The following is an 11164-nucleotide window of genomic DNA, read 5'->3' as shown; positions in this document are numbered from 1 at the left end:
AGAAGCATCTCTATCCCTACCATTGGAGCAAACAATTTTGAGCTGAAACCTCAGCTAGTTTCTCTGATGCAGCAGAACTGCAAGTTTCATAGACTTCCATCTGAAGATCTTTTTCAGTTCTTAACTGAATTTTTGCAGATCTGTGATACTGTTAAGACTAATGGAGTAAACCCTGAAGTCTACAGGCTCATGCTTTTCCCATTTGCTGTAAGAGACAGAGCTAGAGTGTGGTTGGACTCTCAACCCAAAGATAGCCTAAACTCTTGGGATAAGTTGGTCACAGCTTTCTTAGCCAAGTTCTTTCCTCCTCAAAAGCTGAGCAAGCTTAGAGTGGATGTTCAAACCTTCAGACAGAAAGAAGGTGAATCCCTCTATGAAGCTTGGGAGAGATACAAAGGACTGACCAAAAAGTGTCCTTCTGACATGCTTTCAGAATGGACCATCATGGATATATTCTATGATGGTTTATCTGAGCTATCAAAGATGTCATTGGATACTTCTACAGGTGGATCCATTCACCTAAAGAAAATGCCTGCAGAAGCTCAAGAACTCATTGATATGGTTGCTAATAACCAGTTCATGTACACTTCTGAGAGGAATCCTGTGAGTAATGGGACGCCTATGAAGAAGGGAGTTCTTGAAATTGATACTCTGAATGCCATATTGGCTCAGAACAAAATATTGACTCAGCAAGTCAATATGATTTCTCAGAGTCTGAATGGAATGCAAGCTGCATCCAACAGTACTCAAGAGGCATCTTCTAAAGAAGAAGCTTATAATCCTGAAAACCCTACAATAGCAGAGGTGAATTACTCAGGTGAACCTTATGGAAACACCTATAATCCATCATGGAGAAATCACCCAAATCTCTCATGGAAGGATCAAAAGCCTCAACAAGGCTTTAATAATGGTGGAAGATACAGGTTTAGCAATAGCAAGCCTTTTCCATCATCCACTCAGCAATAGACAGAGAACTCTGAACAAAATACCTCTAATTTAGCAAACTTAGTCTCTGATCTATCTAAGGCCACTGTGAGTTTCATGAATGAAACAAGGTCCTCCATTAGAAATTTGGAAGCACAAGTGGGCCAGCTGAGTAAAAGGATCACTGAAATCCCTCCAAGTACTCTCCCAAGTAATACAGAAGAAAATCCAAAAGGACAGTGCAAGGTCATTGAATTAATTACCATGGCCGAACCTGTAAGGGAAGGAGAGGACGTGAATCCCAAGGAGGAAGACCTCCTGGGACGTCCAGTGATCAATAAGGAGTTTCCCTCTGAGGAACCAAAGGAATCTGAGACTCATCTAGAGACCATGGAGATTCCATTGAACCTCCTTATGCCATTCATGAGCTCTGATGAGTATTCCTCTTCTGAAGAGAATGAGGATGTTACTGAAGAGCAGGCTGCCAAGTTCCTTGGTGCAATCATGAAGCTGAATGCCAAATTATTTGGTAATGAGACTTGGGAAGATGAACCTCCCTTGTTCACCAATGAACTAAGTGATCTGGATCAACTGACATTGCCACAGAAGAAACAGGATCCTGGAAAGTTCTTAATACTTTGCATCATAGGCAACATGATTGGTATGCGAAATTGTTACTCAGGTTGTGAATTATTGTTCGAAATTGATTCCCTGGCGATGGCACCAAAAACGGATGCACAGAACCATGGTCTAGACATATCTTCACAACTTCGCATAACTAACCAGCAAGTGCACTGGGTCGTCCAAGTAATACCTTACGTGAGTAAGGGTCGAATCCCACGGAGATTGTTGGTATGAAGCAAGCTATGGTCACCTTGTAAATCTCAGTTAGGCGAATATAAAACAGTTATGTAGTTTTCGAAATTTAGTAATAAAAGAAGAATAGAAATACTTATGTAAATCATTGGTGAGAATTTCAGATAAGCGTATGGAGATGCATTCGTTCCTCTGAACCTCCGCTTTCCTGCTGTCTTCATCCAATCAGTCTTACTCCTTTCTATGGCTGGCTTTATGTAAGGATGTCACCGGTGCCAATGGCTACTTTCAATCCTCTCGGGAAAATGGTCCAAATGCTCTGTCACAGCACGGCTAATCGTCTGGAGGCATCACCCTTGTCGATGGTTGCATCCTATTCCTCTCTGTGAAAATAGTCCGATGCGCTGTCACTGCATGGCTAATCATCTTTGAGGTTCTCGATCATACTGGAATAGGATTTACTATCCTTTTGCGTCTGTCACTACGCCCAGCACTCGCGAGTTTGGAGTTCGTCACAGTCATTCAATCCCAGAGTCCTACTCGGAATACCACGGACAAGGTTTAGACTTTCCGAACTCTCATGAATGCCGCCATCAATCTAGCTTATACCACGAAGATTCTGATTAAGAGATCTAAGAGATACTCATTCAATCTAATGTAGAACGGAAGTGGTTGTCAGGCACGCGTTCATAGGGAATGATGATGATTGTCACGTTCATCACATTCAGGTTGAAGTGCTAATGAATATCTTAGAAGTGAAATAAGATGAATTGAATAGAAAACAGTAGTACTTTGCATTAATCTTTGAGGAACAGCAGAGCTCCACACCTTAATCTATGGAGTGTAGAAACTCTACCGTTAAAAATACATAAGTGAATAGAGGGTAAGCATGGCCGAATGGCCAGCCTCCCATGGAGGTCTAGAGATCTAAAAATCATCAAAAGATGTCTAATACAGTAGTAAAAAGTCCTATTTATAATAAACTAGCTACTAGGGTTTACAGAAGTAAGTGAATGATGCATAAATCCACTTCCGGGGCCCACTTGGTGTGTGCTTGGGCTAAGCTTGAATTCTACATGTGGAGAGGTCATTCTTGGAGTTGAACGCCAGCTTTTGTGCCAGTTTGGGCGTTGAACTCCACTTTGCAACTTGTTTCTGGCGCTGGACGCCAGAATTGGGCAGAGAGCTGGCGTTGAACGCCAGTTTGCGTCGTCTAAACATGGGCAAAGTATAGACTATTATATATTGCTGGAAAGCCCTGGATGTCTACTTTCCAACTCAATTGGAAGCGCGCCATTTTGAGTTCTGTAGCTCCAAAAAATCCATTTTGAGTGTAGGGAGGTCAGAATCCAACAGCATCAGCAGTCCTTCTTCAACCTCTGAATCTGATTTTTGCTCAAGTCCCTCAATTTCAGCCAGAAAATACCTGAAATCACAGAAAAACACACAAACTCATAGTAAAGTCCAGAAATGTGAATTTAACATAAAAACTAATAAAAACATCCCTAAAGATAACTAGATTCTACTAAAAACATACTAAAAATAATGCCAAAAAGCGTATAAATTATCCACTCATCAATAATCTTTAAGGCTCTGTGTGACCTTGGTTCAGGGATAAACCTCATGCCTCTCTCTGTAATAGAGAAACTGGGAATCTATGGGGTGCAAGCTGCTAAAATCTCATTAGAGATGGCAGACAATTCAAGAAAACAGGCTTATGGACAAGTAGAGGACGTGTTAGTAAAGGTGGAAGGCCTTTACATCCCTGCTGATTTCATAGTCCTAGATACTGGAAAGAAAGAGGATGATTCCATCATCCTAGGAAGACCTTTCCTAGCCACAGCAAGAGCTGTGATTGATGTGGATAGAGGAGAATTGATCCTTCAATTGAATGAGGACAACCTTGTGTTTACAACTCAAGGATCTCTCTCTGCATCCATGGAGAGGAAGCAGAAAAAGCTTCTCTCAAAGCAGAGTCAACCAAAGCCCCCACAGTCAAACTCTAAGTTTGGTGTTGGGAGGCCACAACCAAACTCTAAGTTTGGTGTCAAACCCCTATATCCAAACTCTAAGTTTGGTGTTGGGAGGTCTCAACAAAGCTCTGCACATCTGTGAGGCTCCATGAGAGCCCACTGTCAAGCTACTGACATTAAAGAAGCGCTTGTTGGGAGGCAACCCAATGTTTATTTATCTAATTTTATTTTTGTTTTTCATGTCTTCTTAGGTTCATGATCATGTGGAGTCACAAAATAAACGAAAAATTTAGAAACAGAATCAAAAACAGCGGAAGAAAAATCACACCCTGGAGGAAGCGCCTGTCTGGCGTTCAACGCCAGAACAGAGCATGGTTCTGGCGCTGAACGCCCAAAATGGGCAGTATCTGGGCGCTGAACGCCCAAAATGGGCAGCATCTGGGCGCTGAGCGCCAGAATTGCACCCTGGAGAAGAGCTGGCGTTGAATGCCCAGAACAAGCATGTTTCTGGCGTTCAACGCCAAAAATGGGCAACAAATGGGCGTTGAACGCCCAAAATGGGCACCAACCTAGCGCTGAACGCCCAGAGTTGTGTGCAAGGGCATTTTACATGCCTAATTTGGTGCAAGGTTGTAATTCCTTCAACACCTCAGGATCTGTGGACCCCACAGGATCCCCACCTACCTCCACTCACTTCTTCTCACCCCTCTTTCACACAATCCCATAAACACTCTTCCCCAAAACCCTTCACCAATCACCTCAATCTCTCTTTCCCATCACCTCTTCACCACTCACATCCATCCACTCTTCCCCATAAACCTACCTCATAAACTCCACCTACCTTCAAAATTCAAAATCAATTTCCCACCCAAACCCACCCATATGGCCGATCCTTAACCCCCCCTCCCTTCCCTATATATAGCCCTCCATTCTTCTTCATTTTCACACAACACAACCCTCTCTTCTCTTCTTGGCCGAAACACACCTCCCCCCTCTTCTCCATATCTTCTTCTTCTTCTTCTATTATTCTTTTTTCTCTTGCTCGAGGGCGAGCAATATTCTAAGTTTGGTGTGGTAAAAGCATAAGCTTTTTGTTTTTCCATTACCATTGATGGCACCTAAGACCGGAGAATCCTCTAGAAAAGGAAAAGGGAAAACAAAAGCTTCCACCTCCGAGTTATGGGAGATGGAAAAGTTCATCTCCAAAGCCCATCAAGACCACTTCTATGATGTTGTGTCCAAGAAAAAGGTGATCCCCGAGGTCCCTTTCAAGCTCAAGAGAAATGAGTATCCGGAGATCCGACATGAAATCCAAAGAAGAGGTTGGGAAGTTCTAACAAACCCCATCCAACAAGTCGGCATCTTAATGGTTCAAGAGTTCTATGCCAATGCATGGATCACTAAGAACCATGATCAAAGTAAGAACCCGAATCCAAAGAACTATGTTACAATGGTTCGAGGGAAATACTTAGATTTTAGTCCAGAGAATGTGAGGTTGGCGTTTAACTTGCCTATGATGCAAGGAGATGAGCGCCCCTACACTAGAAGGGTCAACTTCAATCAAAGGTTGGACCAAGTCCTCATGGACATATGTGTGGAAGGAGCTCAATGGAAGATTGACTCCAAAGGCAAGCCAGTTCAATTAAGAAGACTGGACCTCAAGCCTGTGGCTAGAGGATGGTTGGAGTTCATCCAACGCTCCATCATCCCCACTAGCAACCGATCTGAAGTTACTGTGGATCAGGCCATCATGATCCATAGCATCATGATTGGAGAGGAAGTAGAAGTTCATGAAGTCATCTCCCTTGAACTCTGCAAAATAGCTGAAAAGCCCTCCCCTGGGGCAAGGTTAGCTTTTCCTCATCTCATTTGCCATCTATGCAATTCGGCTGGGATTGACATAGAAGGAGACATTCCCATTGAGGAAGAGAAGCCCATTACTAAGAAAAAGATGGAGCAAGCAAGAGAGCCCATTCATGGAGCTCAAGAGGCGCAGGAAGCTCATCACCATGAGATCCCAGAGATGCCTCAAATGCATTTTCCTCCACAAAACTATTGGGAGCAAATCAAAACCTCCCTAGGAGAATTAAGTTCCAACATGGGACAACTAAGGGTGGAACATCAAGAGCACTCCATCATCCTTCATGAAATCAGAGAAGATCAAAAAGCAATGAGGGAGGAGCAACAAAGACAAGGAAGAGACATAGAAGAGCTCAAGGACATCATTGGTTCCTCAAGAAGGAAACGCCACCATCACTAAGGTGGACTCATTCCTTGATCTTATTTCTTCTGTTTTTCGTTTTCTATGTGCTTATCTATGTTTGTGTCTTCATTATATGATCATTAGTAGTTAGTAACTTTGTCTTAAAGTTATGAATGCCCTATGAATCCATCACCTCTCTTAAAAGGAAAAATGTTTTAATTCAAAAGAACAAGAAGTACATGAGTTTCGAATTTATCCTTGAACTTAGTTTAATTATATTAATGTGGTGATAATGCTTCTTGTTTTCTGAATGAATGCTTGAACAGTGCATATGTCTTTTGAAGTTGTTGTTTAAGAATGTTAAATATGTTGGCTCTTGAAAGAATGATGACAAGGAGACATGTTATTTGATAATCTGAAAAATCATAAAAATGATTCTTGAAGCAAGAAAAAGCAGCAAAGAACAAAGCTTGCAGAAAAAAAAAAGAAAAAGAAAAAGCAAGCACAAAAAGCCAAAAGCTCTTAAAACCAAGAGGCAAGAGCAAAAAAGCCAATAGCCCTTAAAACCAAAAGGCAAGGGTAATAAAAAGGATCCCAAGGCTTTGAGCATCAGTGGATAGGAGGGCCTAAAGGAATAAAATCCTGGCCTAAGCGGCTAAACCAAGCTGTCCCTAACCATGTGCTTGTGGCGTGTAGGTGTCAAGTGAAAACTTGAGACTGAGTGGTTAAAGTCAAGGTCCAAAACAAAAAAAAGAGTGTGCTTAAGAACCCTGGACACCTCTAATTGGGGACTTTAGCAAAGCTGAGTCACAATCTGAAAAGGTTCACCCAATTATGTGTCTGTGGCATTTATGTATCCGGTGGTAATACTGGAAAACAAAGTGCTTAGGGCCACGGCCAAGACTCATAAAGAAGCTGTGTTCAAGAATCATCATACTAAACTAGGAGAATCAATAACACTATCTGAACTCTGAGTTCCTATAGATGCCAATCATTCTGAACCTCAATGGATAAGGTGAGATGCCAAAACTATTCAAGAGGCAAAAAGCTGCAAGTCCCGCTCATCTGATTGAAGCTATGTTTCATTGATAGTTTGGAATTTATAGTATATTCTCTTCTTTTTATCCTACTTGATTTTCAGTTGCTTGGGGACAAGCAACAATTTAAGTTTGGTGTTGTGATGAGCGGATAATTTATACGCTTTTTGGCATTGTTTTTAGTATGTTTTTAGTAGAATCTAGTTACTTTTAGGGATGTTTTCATTAGTTTTTATGTTAAATTCACATTTTTGGACTTTACTATGAGTTTGTGTGTTTTTCTGTGATTTCAGGTATTTTCTAGCTGAAATTGAGGGACTTGAGCAAAAATCAGATTCAGAGGTTGAAGAAGGACTGCTGATGCTGTTGGATTCTGACCTCCCTGCACTCAAAGTGGATTTTCTGGAGCTACAGAACTCAAAATGGCGCGCTTCTAATTGCTTTGGAAAGTAGACATCCAGGGCTTTCCAGCAATATATAATAGTCTATACTTTGTCCAAGTTTAGAGGATGCAAACTGGCGTTCAACGCCAACTCTCTGCCTAATTCTGGCGTCCAGCGCCAGAAACAAGTTGCAAAGTGGAGTTCAACGCCCAAAATGGCACAAAAGCTGGCGTTCAACTCCAAGAATGACCTCTCCACGTGTAGACTTCGAGCTCAGCCCAAGCACACACCAAGTGGGCCCCAGAAGTGGATTTATGCATCAATTACTTACTTCTGTAAACCCTAGTGACTAGTTTATTATAAATAGAACTTTTTATCATTGTATTCGCAGTCTTGGTTACTCCGGTTCCCCTATGGGGCCAAGACCAATGAACTCCATTATCACTTATATATTTTCAACGGTAGAGTTTCTGCACTCCATAGATTAAGGTGTGGAGCTCTACTGTTCCTCAAGGATTAATGCAAAGTACTACTATTTTCTATTCAATTCATCTTATTTCGCTTCTAAGATATTCATTCGCACTTCAACCTGAATGTGATGAACGTGACAATCATCATCATTCCCTATGAACGCGTGCCTGAGAACCACTTCCGTTCTACATTAGATTGAATGATTATCGCTTGGATCTCTTAATCAGAATCTTCGTGGTATAAGCTAGATTGATGGCGGCATTCATGAGAGTCCGGAAAGTCTAAACCTTGTCCGTGGTATTCCGAGTAGGACTCTGGGATTGAATGACTGTGATGAACTCCAAACTCGCGAGTGCTGGGCGTAGTGACAGACGCAAAAGGATAGTAAATTCTATTCCAGTATGATCGAGAACCTCCAAGATGATTAGCCATGCAGTGACAGCGCATCAGACCATTTTCACAGAGAGGAATAGGATACAACCATCGACAAAGGTGATGCCTCCAGACGATTAGCCGTGCTGTGATAGAGCATCTGGACCATTTTCCCGAGAGGATTCAAAGTAGCCATTGGCACCGGTGACATCCTTACATAAAGCCAGCCATAGAAAGGAGTAAGACTGATTGGATGAAGACAGCAGGAAAGCAGAGGTTCAGAGGAACGAATACATCTCCATACGCTTATCTGAAATTCTCACCAATGATTTACATAAGTATTTCTATCCTTCTTTTATTACTTATTTTCGAAAACCCCATTACTATTTTATATCTGTCTGACTGAGATTTACAAGATGACCATAGCTTGCTTCATACCAACAATCTCCGTGGGATTCGACCCTTACTCACGTAAGGTATTACTTGGACGACCCAGTGTACTTGCTGGTTAGTTATGCGAAGTTGTGAAGATATGTTTAGACCATGGTTCTGTGCATCCGTTTTTGGTGCCATCGCCAGGGAATTAATTTCGAACAATAATTCACAACCTGAGTAACAATTTCGCATACCAATACTCTCCACCCCTCAGTCTAAAGCCCATTTCTGGAATGACATGCTTTTACTCCATGAGCCTATGATACCTTGATTCATGGAATTGTGACTTGAATCTCTTTGTATCATAGGTTGATGGTTCAGTCACCATTGGCTCCTTGCCTTTCCTTCTTCTAGAGCTTGAAGAAGCCATGAATTAAGAAGGTAATAAAGAAGAAAGGATGAGCTTGGGCACGGTTTTGTTATGGAAGGGAATGGAAAGTGACGTTGCTGTTGGGTAAGGAAGGCTACTGGAACGTGGTTAGGATGAAGGTGTGGATGAAACAAGGGCCTATACATGACTAATTCTTGTATGGAAAGGTATATGTGAGCTAGGAAGTGTCACCACCTATTTATAGTCAAAGCATGAATCTTTGAATAAAACCACAAGTGAGGAAAGCTTTTTGGTTAGGCAAATGAAGGGTGAAGATTGAGCAAAATATTATGGGGAGCTCATAGCATGAACGGCTTGCATGCATAGTTGAAGGTTGACAAGGATTGCTCCCCCATTGGATGCATGTGGTTCGGCCTCCAAGACATTGATGCATGCATATTTTTGTCTCCAAGAAGGCACCATTCCCTATGCACATGTGACTCTCTTTTCACCTTGTCATGGCCGTGCATCCATTTTGTCCTCTTCTCAATCTTTTCTTGTCCTACAAAATTAAGTCAAAGCAATGGTAAGCATTGGAATAAATTTTGGTACGGTGGTGTGATGATGAGTAACAAAGAAAGAAAATTCTACATGTTCCTTATCTAAATGACCAATTATGCTCCTTAGATTTTGAACAAAGATTTGGTGGACACCAAACTTGTTCTCTGTTGAGGGATCCATGTAAAACTCAATAAGTATTTGCCACAATTGGCACATTCATTATAAAGAACATTTTATTTCTTACTATGATACCATAAGCTAAAAAAAAAATTATGAAGCAATGTATGCTCCATCTATTCATAACTTTGATCCTATGAACAAAATTGATTTTTCTGAAATTCTCTGCATATGTAAACACCAAACTTAATGTTTGGCTATACACTCCATCAAAATGAGTAAGCATATATCCTAAGAAAGCTTGAGAAGCTATTTTTGGAGTGCCTTTAGGCACACCAAACTTAGAAGTCTAGCATATGCTTCAAGACAATGTATGCAATTATCAAATATACTCATGCAAACTCAAATTCATGCTAGAAGGACCATTGATTATTGAAATTGAAACCAAAGCAAAAATATTAAATCATGGGTTGCCTCCCATGGAGCGCTCTTTAATTGTCACTAGCTTGACATTAGACCCTCATTAGGGTGGTTGATGATTGTGATGTCTCAATTTGTCTCCTCTCACAGTAAGCTTCCTTCCAGTGCCTTGATGTTCAATCTCTGCATGCTCCAGTGAGAGTATTCTATTGATATTGTAGTAATCATCAGATTATTGATTTATCCCCAACTACTGGTAAATTAGTTGCACTTTATCTCCCTTTGAAAATCCTTCAGTTGGGATCTTTTTATTTTTCCACCCTTTTGGACCCTTTTTCTTGCTTTTCTTCCCTTTTTTGGTGATTTTTCTCCTTTGACAGTGGGCTGTATTTTGGAATCTGCCTTCTTAGTGGCTAACACCTCACTTCTTTCTTGCTTTCTCTCATCATTCTTTAGAGTCTCATTCTCCTTTTGTCCTGCTTTGCTGCTTGTCTCTTGCTCTGGAAGAGGATTAATGAGTGTCTTGTTGGTTTCTTCCTTCCACTGCAAGTCTTCTTTGCTAACCTCCATGCATTTTTCCATTTCATCATTATGCTGTGCTTCTGAAAAGACATTCAGAGTAATGCTTTCATCATGTATCCTTAGGGTCAGCTCTCCTTGTTCAACATCTATGATGGCCCTTGCTGTGGCCAAGAAGGGTCTTCCCAAGATAATAGAGTCACTTCCTTCTTCTCCCAGATCCAGGATTACAAAGTCAGCTGGGAATATGAATGTCCCTACTTGAACCAGGAGATTTTCAATCACTCCTCTGGGAGATACCAATGATTTATCCACAAGCTCTAGTGACATTTGTGTGGGCTTTACTTCCTCTATGCATAGCCTTCTCATCATAGAATAGGGAATTAGATTTATGCTTGCTCCTAAGTCACATAATACCTTATCAATGGTTAGAATACCAATGGTACAAGGCAGGAAGAAGCTCCCAGGGTCCTTGAGCTTTGGTGGGAGGCCCCTTTGAATCACAGCACTGCATTCTTCAGTGAGCATAATAGTTTCCTTCTCATGCCAACTTCTCTTTTTGTTGATAAGCTCTTTCAATAATTTTGCATATAGAGGCATCTGCTCTAATGCTTCAGCAAGTG

The 11164-nt window shown here is 41.3% G+C and overlaps 1 non-coding gene across 1 annotated transcript; it reads right to left on the bottom strand.

Annotated features, from left to right (window-relative positions):
- Nucleotides 1–321: 321 nt before the first annotated feature.
- LOC148576258 (small nucleolar RNA R71) lies at nt 322–429 on the bottom strand. Its single transcript, XR_015904541.1, has one exon. It is a non-coding gene; the product is annotated as a small nucleolar RNA R71 (small nucleolar RNA).
- Nucleotides 430–11164: the final 10735 nt, after the last annotated feature.

This window comes from Arachis ipaensis, chromosome B1 (assembly GCF_059453495.1).
Source record: "Arachis ipaensis isolate K30076 ecotype BB chromosome B1, ASM5945349v1, whole genome shotgun sequence".
Lineage (NCBI taxonomy): Eukaryota > Viridiplantae > Streptophyta > Magnoliopsida > Fabales > Fabaceae > Arachis > Arachis ipaensis.
This window is presented reverse-complemented; position numbering and strand designations above follow the sequence as displayed.